Here is a 9,855-nt window from a genome sequence, read left to right on the forward strand (position 1 = left end):
CGGCCGCCGCTGCCACCTTCGCTGTGCGCCGCGCCGGCCGACTCCCTCCGCCCGCGCCACCCTGCCACGCCACCGCCACCCTCGCCTCCCCTCGCCACCTCGCGCCGCCCCGGCGAGCTCTCCGGCCGGATCCCGCTCCTCCAGCGTCCCCAACAACTCCGGCCGCCGTCCTCGTCGATTCCGGTGCGAACGGCGACGAACCTCGGAGACCGTGCCCGATCCAGATTTGGAACTTGAGGGTTGACCTAATTTTTCTCCCGAGTCCCAGTACTTTTTAGCATTTTCATCATGCCATAACTTTGCACCTGTCGCTCCATTTTGGGCGTGTAGGATATCAAATTGTTCGTCTCGATGTGTACTTCATTTAATTCCATTGCACCATGTTCATTTGAGTTCATCTTGATGCCCTAAATGCTGTTGCAAGTGTGCTATGCAATGTTAGTTTCAGATTCTTATCAGGATTTGGACATTTGTCATTTTTGCCATGTTTAATGTGTGCCTCCTATGATCTTGAGCCCTACATGTGTTTTGAAGTATGCCATGCCATCTTTACAAGGGTGCATGCCATGTATTTTTGTGATCTTTGTGATGACTAGTACAAGCATGCAAAGTAGCTCTCGTGATGTTGCTGATTTCAGGGACTTACAAATCTTCTGTCTTTTCCCTGATAATATTTTTTATGCCATGTATTCATGTTGCTACAGAGTGATCCATTCCTCTTTTGAGCATGTTCAGTAAGGATCATTTTGAGATATTGTTGTGCTCTATCCATCCATGTCTTTGTTTGCAATTATGGAGCACGCTAGCTTGACTCAATCGAGCTCTACGTTTGCTATAAAATGTTCCTGGCAGATTGTTTACATGTTAAGCAATTTTGCCGAGGTTGTTATAGTTTATCCATGCATGCTATGAGAGTGTTCTTGCCATTGTTAGCTAGTTTATCATGTCTACTTGCTGGATGTATGCTTAGTTTGTCATGCAATGCCTTGTGGTGAGTGCATCGAGGTCGCAAACATGCCTACGTGAATCTGTTTTGCCATGTTCCAGTTTTCTGCCAAGTCTGAATCTGTTAATGCAAGTTGCTATGTTCACATGGTTGCCATTGTATTTTCTAATCCCTTTTGGCTTATGGTCAGTAAGGGATCTTTGTTGTATGCTTTGAGTAGCTTCATGCCATGCCTTGCTTTGCCATGATATGTTCCCGTAGCATGTTGTTATCTTGCTCTAAACATTGCTTCCTCATGTTAAATTCCTGACATGTTAATTTCACTAAGTCTGTAACCTGATATCTTTTGCACTTTTGCCATGCTTGTTTGAACCTGCTATTGAGTGAATTAGCCGTAGCTCAGTGTTCATCTTTTGTCAAGCATCTTGAGTGGATCACTACCATATGCTTTGTTGCTATGTTAGGGTGCAGTAGCTTGTTGTTCTTGATGCATTTAGATGGCCTCGTGCTGTTAATCGCAGATCGGTGCCATATTTGTTTTGCTTGTCATTTGCAAACCGTGCGTCCGATTCCGGTGATCTTTATATCGATTTCGACCGAAATCAACTCATCTTTCCAGTGGCACTATTGGTTTTCCAAGTTAAGGCCAGGTTCAATCATTCATTTCCAAATCATGCATATGCATCGCATACCGCATCCCGCATGTCATGCATTGTTTCGCATCATGTTATTTGTGCATTGCACGTGGTTGGTTGTGTCTCCCTTTGCTTGTTGTTCTTGCTTGGGTAGAGCCGGGAGACGAGTACGTGATCGAGGATCCCGTTGAGTACGCTTACGAGGTTCAAGCTAACGTCAACTCAGAGAACTTTGCAGGCAAGATAACCATACCCTCGAAATCACTTCTATCTTTGCTTGCTAGATGCTCGCTCTTTTGCTATGCCTATGCTACGATACCTACCACATGCCTTATCATGCCTACCATATTGCCATCTCAAACCTCTTACCCACCTTGTCCTAGCAAACCGTTGTTTGGCTATGTTACCACTTGCTCAACCCCTCTTATAGCGTTGCTAGTTGCAGGTGAAGATTGAAGTTTGTTCCTTGTTGGAACATGTTTATTGTTTGGATATCATTATTATATCTTGTTTACTCTATGCATCTATGCACTTGGTAAAGGGTGGAAGGCTCGGCCTTATGCCTGGTGTTTTGTTCCACTCTCGCCGCCCTAGTTTCCGTCATACCGGTGTTATGTTCCTTGATTTTGCGTTCCTTACACAGTTGGGTTATAATGGGAACCCCTTGACTGTTCGCCTTGAATAAAACTCCTCCAGCAAGGCCCAACATTGGTTTTACCATTTACCACATAGCCTTTTCCCTTGGTTTTCGCGGACTCAAGGGTCATATTTATTTTAAACCCCCGGGCCAGTACTCCTCTGAGTGTTGGTCCAACCTGTCAGCTGCCGATGGCCACCAGGGGCAACTCTGGGTCGGCCTACTGGAACCTTGGACAATCCGGTGTGCCCTGAGAATGAGATATGTGCAGCTCCTATCGGGATTTTTCGGCACATTCGGGTGGCTTTGCTGGTTTAGTTTTACCATTGCCGAGATGTCTTGTAACCGGGATTCCGAGTCTGATCGGATTGTCTTGGGAGAAGGAATATCCTTCGTTTACCATGAGAGCTTGTGATGGGCTAAGTTGGGACACCCCTACAGGGATTTGAACTTTCGAAAGCCGTGCCTGCGGTTATGGGCAGATGGGAATTTGTTAATGTCTGGTTGTAGAAAACCTGAAACTTAACTTAATTAAAATGAATCAACAGAGTGTGTGGCTGTGATGGTCTCTTTTCGACGGAGTCCGGGAAGAGAACACGGTCTCGTGTTATGCTTGAACGTAGGTTGTTCTAGGATCACTTCTTGATCATAGATTCTCGACCGTGCCTTGCCTTTCTCTTCTCGCTCTCTTTTGCGTATGTTAGCCACCATATATGGTAGTGCTTGCTGCAACTCCACATCAGACCCTTTTACCCTACCTAAAAGCTTAAATAGTCTTGATCGCGAGGGTGTGAGATTGTTGAGTCCCCGTGACTCACAGATTACTCCAAAACCAGATGCAGGGACCGATGATACCGTTCCAGGAGATGCGACTGAGCTCAAGTGGGAGTTCGATGAGGACTCAGGCCGATACTACGTTTCCTTTCCAGAAGATCAGTAGTGGTGCCCAGTTGGGGTGATCGGGGACATTATGCATTTGGGGTTGTCTTTATTTTGGTTCCGTAGTCAGACCTTGATTGTATCTGGATGATTGTAATGATATATTTATGCTATTGTGTGACGTGGAGATTGTAAGCCAACTATGTACCTCTTTTCTGATTCAGTACATGGGATGTGTAAGGATTACCCCTCTTGCGACATTGCTTACAATGCGGTTATGCCTCTAAGTCGTGCTTCGACACGTGGGAGATATAACCGCATCGTGGGCGTTACAAGTTGGTAATCAGAGCCTTCCCCGACTTAGGAGCCCCCTTGCTTGATCGAATCGCTGGCGTTGTTGAGTCTAGAAAAATTGTTTTGAGTCTTTTAGGATTTATATATATCGGAGAGTAGGATTCTTTTTACTCCTCAGTCCCTTCGTCGCTCTGGTGAGGCATCCTGACGTAGAGTTTTGACTCTTCTCTTCTCAAATTTCACTAAAAAAATTTTAGGATCACGCGGGTATCTTGGAATCGTTTCGATGGTTTTGTGACCAGAACATTGTTCTTGGTGCCTCCTGACATTTAGGGGTTGTGGTAGTGTCCCGGGGAGTTGAGCTCCGAGGTCTTGTTGTCATAATTTTATCGTTGCAATTCTGGAATACATGAGTTTCGCCGACATCGAAAATCTCTTTTATGCAGTTGTTGGTGAGATAACCTCGGTGCCACCCAGTACTGGAGCGGGAGTTCGGGAGTATTGCCGTAACTCGTATAACGGATGCTTTTCGAAGGTTGAGGTAAATGATTTCCGAAGGTTTCTTGGTTATGTGTTGAAGGATGGATACAACTGGATGCAGGATTTGCTAGCTTTGGGTGAGATATTATGCTTCCCCTGTATCCTCAACACCTGATTGCATAACCGGGAAAATTTTGGGAGTTTCATAGGTGGGAATTCATGTAGCTCTAGTATTTCTTCCGCAGATATTTGGTTTGTGATTGGGTAATCCTCACCAAGTACTTGTTATTGTCCGTACCTTGTTGTTTTATTCCTCTACCTCTATCTAAGTGGCTTCTCAATTTATGGAAGTGTGACCATTTAATTTGGAATGCATTGGTTCATTCTTGTTCGGATGTTAAGACTATATGTTGCAATTTTGATCCATTTGATTCATCTTGAATATATGTATGTCAAGATGCTAACGGATGTCACCCTCTTCAGGATGGCTCCTTCAACGCGTCAGAATCCTGAACCGCCGCCACCACCTCCACCTCCAGAGGCATGGCAAGCTGTGATGGCCGCTACCAACGCCAACACGCAGCTGATCATGCAACTCTTGCAAGAGCGCAACCAAGGAAATCAAGGCCATGGCAACAATCAGAATCAGTTTGCTACACTCAACCAGTTCCTCGCAAACCAGCCAAAGTGATGACGACATGACTACCTTGGATATGACCAAAAATATTGCATATATGCATATTTGTCAGGTGATTTCTAGTGCAAACTATTCAATAATCTATTTATGTTATCCAGAACAAAAATACTTCACACACTTTTGTGTTTTGTCTAATTGCAGGTGTATGGGACATTTGTACAATCCACATATGAAGATAAGGAAGAAAGAGATGTTTATTTGCTGTCCAAAAAGTTCTCTCACGTCACTTTTGGCCCAAGAGAAGATAGAGTCCAAGTCTCTCACGTTCTGGATTCAGATTCGGACTGCACAGACATACCTGACTCAAAACGCACACAAGTTTTTCATACGGACTCCGAATTGGGTGATTCGTTTTTTGTTGGAAACTAGATTTCGTGCACTTTCCAACGCAATTGGAATCACCTTCAAATTCGTCCGGAGCGTTGAGTTGTGGACGAAACAATCTGATGCTGCAGCAGAATCCGAGTCAAACTACAAGTCCAAAGGTGTTACATCACCTCCACTTGGGCCCATTGGCCTTGTACGACCTAGATTTAGTTTTAGGATGCCTTGGGACGTCCTCCCACCTCCTTGGCAGACACCCCTTGCTCCTATATAAGTAGATCCATCTAGTAGCTTTTTCTTGGGATTTGTTTAGTTAAAAGTTAGCCATTGCAACTTCGTGTGCTTCGTTTGTGTCCAACGACCAGACCAAGACCACTTTTCGGATCCCCACCATTATCAATACTTCATACATATTCGCGATATTCAGATTGCTTTTATCATATTCTTGCTTGTTCTTCGATTGCTTGCAGGAATAGACCTTCGTGGTCAGGTTGATCGTGCTCCGGCGTGGTCAATAACCTCTCGGAGTTGGTTTAGCGATTGCTAAGGCACAACGTCGTTGCACGTTTGTAGTCGGATCGTCAAAGTCGTCTCCACCAAATCGATAGTTATCATCTCATCGAAAGACCGGGACACCCCGCCTCTATCAAGTGGTATCAGATTTCCAGGTTGCTCGGTGAGATTTTACAGTTTTTCGTAGTTTAGATCGAGTCTGTTCTTCATACCTACAATCCACGAAAAAGCCACAAAAAAATTAGGGTTAGTTCATCATATCCGAACCAATCTGAGCCTTTGCATAATCTTTTTAGGGTTTTGCTTTGTTGAATTTGCGGTTGCATCATCGTGTCTAGTTGCTGGTCTTAGATTCTAGTCTTTTAGAGTTTCGAGTTCTGGTCATAAGTTGTCACGCCGCCGCCGCACCATCATCATCGCCCCTGCCATCTACCACCACCGCTTATCCACCACCGCTCCGAATCCGTATCCATATACCACCACCAATCCGTGTCCATATACCACCACCGATCCATATCCATATACTACCACCGCTACCACCACCGCTGCCATATACCACCACCATATATCCACCACCAATCTGAGTTCCTTGCATATTAGGTTTGTTTTCGGGATCCATCTAATTTCCGATTCGTGTTTCCTTGTCTGAGTAGGTTTCGGATTCCAGCAATCTTTTGCCGTCCGTAGAAGAGGTTGGTTTCCAAAAGAAAAAAAGAGTCCGGAAACCACCCTCCGTTTAGGCCCAAAATTTTCAGAAAACGCACTTGACAAAAAAATTTCTGGCTACCCTATTTTTAGGTGTTTCTAAGCGTATTGAGACAATCGCCGTTATAGAAAGTATTTTTGACCCGTTTCCAGTTTTCGGGTTCGGGCAGTCAAAAAAAAAATTTGGTCACAAAAATTTCGTGCCCATCCTGTCAGTTTGACCTGGGAAGAGTTTTGAGACACTCGCCATTATAGTGATTTTTCACAAAAAAAAAGAGAGCAGCACAAAAAAAAAAGCAGCGCAAAAAAAAGAGCGAATTTTTTTTTTCGAGAGTGTGCTTTTCCCTTGTTTACGTGCAGCGCCGTGATTTTGTTAGTGTTCTAGGCTCGCGTCTCTAGTCCGGTCTAGCCTAGGACCAGCACAGTATCGTCGTTGAGCGTTTATTCAACATTGCATCTTTGAATTGATTATTGCTAATCTTTTGCTACCATATATAGCCAACCCAACTCCACATATTTCTACACCGTGTATACGTACGCTCCCCTGGCAATCGCTTTACTCAATATTCGGAGTTACTTGACACCGCTGGTTGCCGATCACCGCCTGCTGCATGGTAAGAACTTGTAAGACATTGATGTTTGCTTTACTGTGAGCGTTTTACCACCACATCCTAGTAGTTATAGGAACATTATTTTTGGGTTTTGTTTCTTGTTCTACTAATCATGACAGGATCCAGAGTCAATTCATGGGCTTTGTCGATCGCGGGAGACGTGCCACCACCTTTGCAAATACCACAACCGTCACGAGAGGTGCACAAACATCCAAATGCACATGATCAGGTTAATGTATCTATACCACCATTTAATGGCCGTTTTAAACCTGCTTTATATATTGAATGGGAGTTCGACATAAAAAATATATTTGCTTCCCATAATTTCAATGAACATAAAAAGGTTAAGGTTGCGGTTGGTTCTTTCACTGGTTATGCTTTGGTTTGGTGGAGTGAATATTGTCGGTTACACCCTGATTATATACCTACTACTTGGGATGATTTGAAACTTTCCACGCGACATACTTTCGTCCGTGCTTATTATACTCGCGACATGATTAAGAAGTTGCAACACTTAAAACAAGGTAGTGAAACTGTAACAAAATATTATGATGATTTACAAACTACCTTGTTGCATTCCTCTTTAGAAGAAAGTGAAGATGATTTTATGGATAGATTTTGGGGAGGATTAAACCGTGATATTCAAGAGATACTAATTCATGAAGAGTGTTATCCTATGGACCATTTGTTTCATCTTGCTTGCAAAGCTGAACAGGAAATAAAACGACGTGTTGGCCACGAGGAGAACAAGCGCACGGTGCACATTCCAAGAGTTGATATGATTGTTCCTTCAACTACTAGGCATACTATGACAACCACATCCGTTGTTGTCAGGACTACATCACCTCCACCATGTGACACATCGCCCCCGAGAGTGGCTACATCATCTGAGTTGATCATAAGAGGTAATGACAAAGGTACTGATCTTCCATCTCTACATGAGAATGATGAATGCCTTGTCAATTTGAATGCACCATCTGATGAGCTACCCACTACTTTGATCACACCACCTATTTTAGAGGACTACGTTGATAATTTAACTTTGTCATGTGATCAAACAACTGAAATACCAACAATTTTGAGTGCACCCATTGAATTAACTATTGATGCAAAAGAACCAATGTTTAATCATTTTGATATGACCTCTAATCTTGGTGATGATTCTGTGTTGAATGACTTATTGCATGTTTGCTTATTTAAGCATGTTGTAGCATGTAAATTTGATGCAAGTAAGGTTTATTCACCAATGTTGGGATGGTTTAATGATGAACATTGTCAATCTTTTGAAATGAATAAGAGCTTCACTTATATGTGCAAACTGAGTTGCAATGTTTTCATGCCTTCTACTTCTTGTGCTAATTTTTTGGCTTTAGATTTTATGAACTATGCAAGTTACTCATCTATTCATGTGTCATATATGCAAAAATCAAGGGAAGTAAAAATGGATGACATATACATATACAACATGTACACCTTGTCTCTTTTGTTAGCCACATTTCAGATTAAGCAACGCCGAGGACGGCTTTATTTTCAAGAAGGGGAGGATGATGAGGACATGACTACCTTGGATATGACCAAAAATATTGCATATATGCATATTTGTCAGGTGATTTCTAGTGCAAACTATTCAATAATCTATTTATGTTATCCAAAACAAAAATACTTCACACACTTTTGTGTTTTGCCTAATTGCAGGTGTATGGGACATTTGTACAATCCACATATGAAGATAAGGAAGAAAGAGATGTTTATTTGCTGTCCAAAAAGTTCTCTCACGTCACTTTTGGCCCAAGAGAAGATAGAGTCCAAGTCTCTCACGTTCTGGATTCAGATTCGGACTGCACAGACACACCTGACTCAAAACGCACACAAGTTTTTCATACGGACTCCGAATTGGGTGATTCTTTTTTTGTTAGAAACTAGATTTCGTGCACTTTCCAACCCAATTGGAATCACCTTCAAATTCGTCCGGAGCGTTGAGTTGTGGACGAAACAATCTGATGCTGCAGCAGAATCCGAGTCAAACTACAAGTCCAAAGGTGTTACATCACCTCCACTTGGGCCCATTGGCCTTGTACGACCTAGATTTAGTTTTAGGCTGCCTTGGGACGTCCTCCCACCTCCTTGGCCGCCACCCCTTGCTCCTATATAAGTAGATCCATCTAGTAGCTTTTCCTTGGGATTTGTTTAGTTAAAAGTTAGCCATTGCAACTTCGTGTACTTCGTTTGTGTCCAACGACCAGACCAAGACCGCTTACGGATCCCCACCATTATCAATACCTCATATATATTTGCAATATTCAGATTGCTTTACATATTCTTGCTCGTTCTTCGATTGCTTGCAGGAATAGACCTTCGTGGTCAGGCTGACCGTGCTTCCGGCATCGTCAGTAACCTCAGGAGATTGGTTCTGTTTCTTGTTCTACTAATCATGACAGGATCCAGAGTCAATTCATGGGCTTTGTCGATCGCGGGAGACGTGCCACCACCTTTGCAAATACCACAACCGTCACGAGAGGTGCACAAATATCCAAATGCACATGATCAGGTTAATGTATCTATACCACCATTTAATGGCCGTTTTAAACCTGCTTTATATATTGAATGGGAGTTCGACATAAAAAATATATTTGCTTCCCATAATTTCAATGAACATAAAAAGGTTAAGGTTGCGGTTGGTTCTTTCACTGGTTATGCTTTGGTTTGGTGGAGTGAATATTGTCGGTTACACCCTGATTATATACCTACTACTTGGGATGATTTGAAACTTGCCATGCGACATACTTTCGTCCCTGCTTATTATACTCGTGACATGATTAAGAAGTTGCAACACTTAAAACAAGGTAGTGAAACTGTAACAAAATATTATGATGATTTACAAACTACCTTGTTGCATTCCTCTTTAGAAGAAAGTGAAGATGATTTTATGGATAGATTTTGGGGAGGATTAAACCGTGATATTCAAGAGATACTAATTCATGAAGAGTGTTATCCTATGAACCATTTGTTTCATCTTGCTTGCAAAGCTGAACAGGAAATAAAACAACGTGTTGGCCACGAGGAGAACAAGCGCACGGTGCACATTCCAAGAGTTGATATGATTGTTCCTTCAACTACTAGGCATACTATGACAA

This window comes from Triticum dicoccoides, chromosome 2A (genome assembly GCF_002162155.2).
Source record: "Triticum dicoccoides isolate Atlit2015 ecotype Zavitan chromosome 2A, WEW_v2.0, whole genome shotgun sequence".
Taxonomy (NCBI): Eukaryota; Viridiplantae; Streptophyta; class Magnoliopsida; order Poales; family Poaceae; genus Triticum; species Triticum dicoccoides.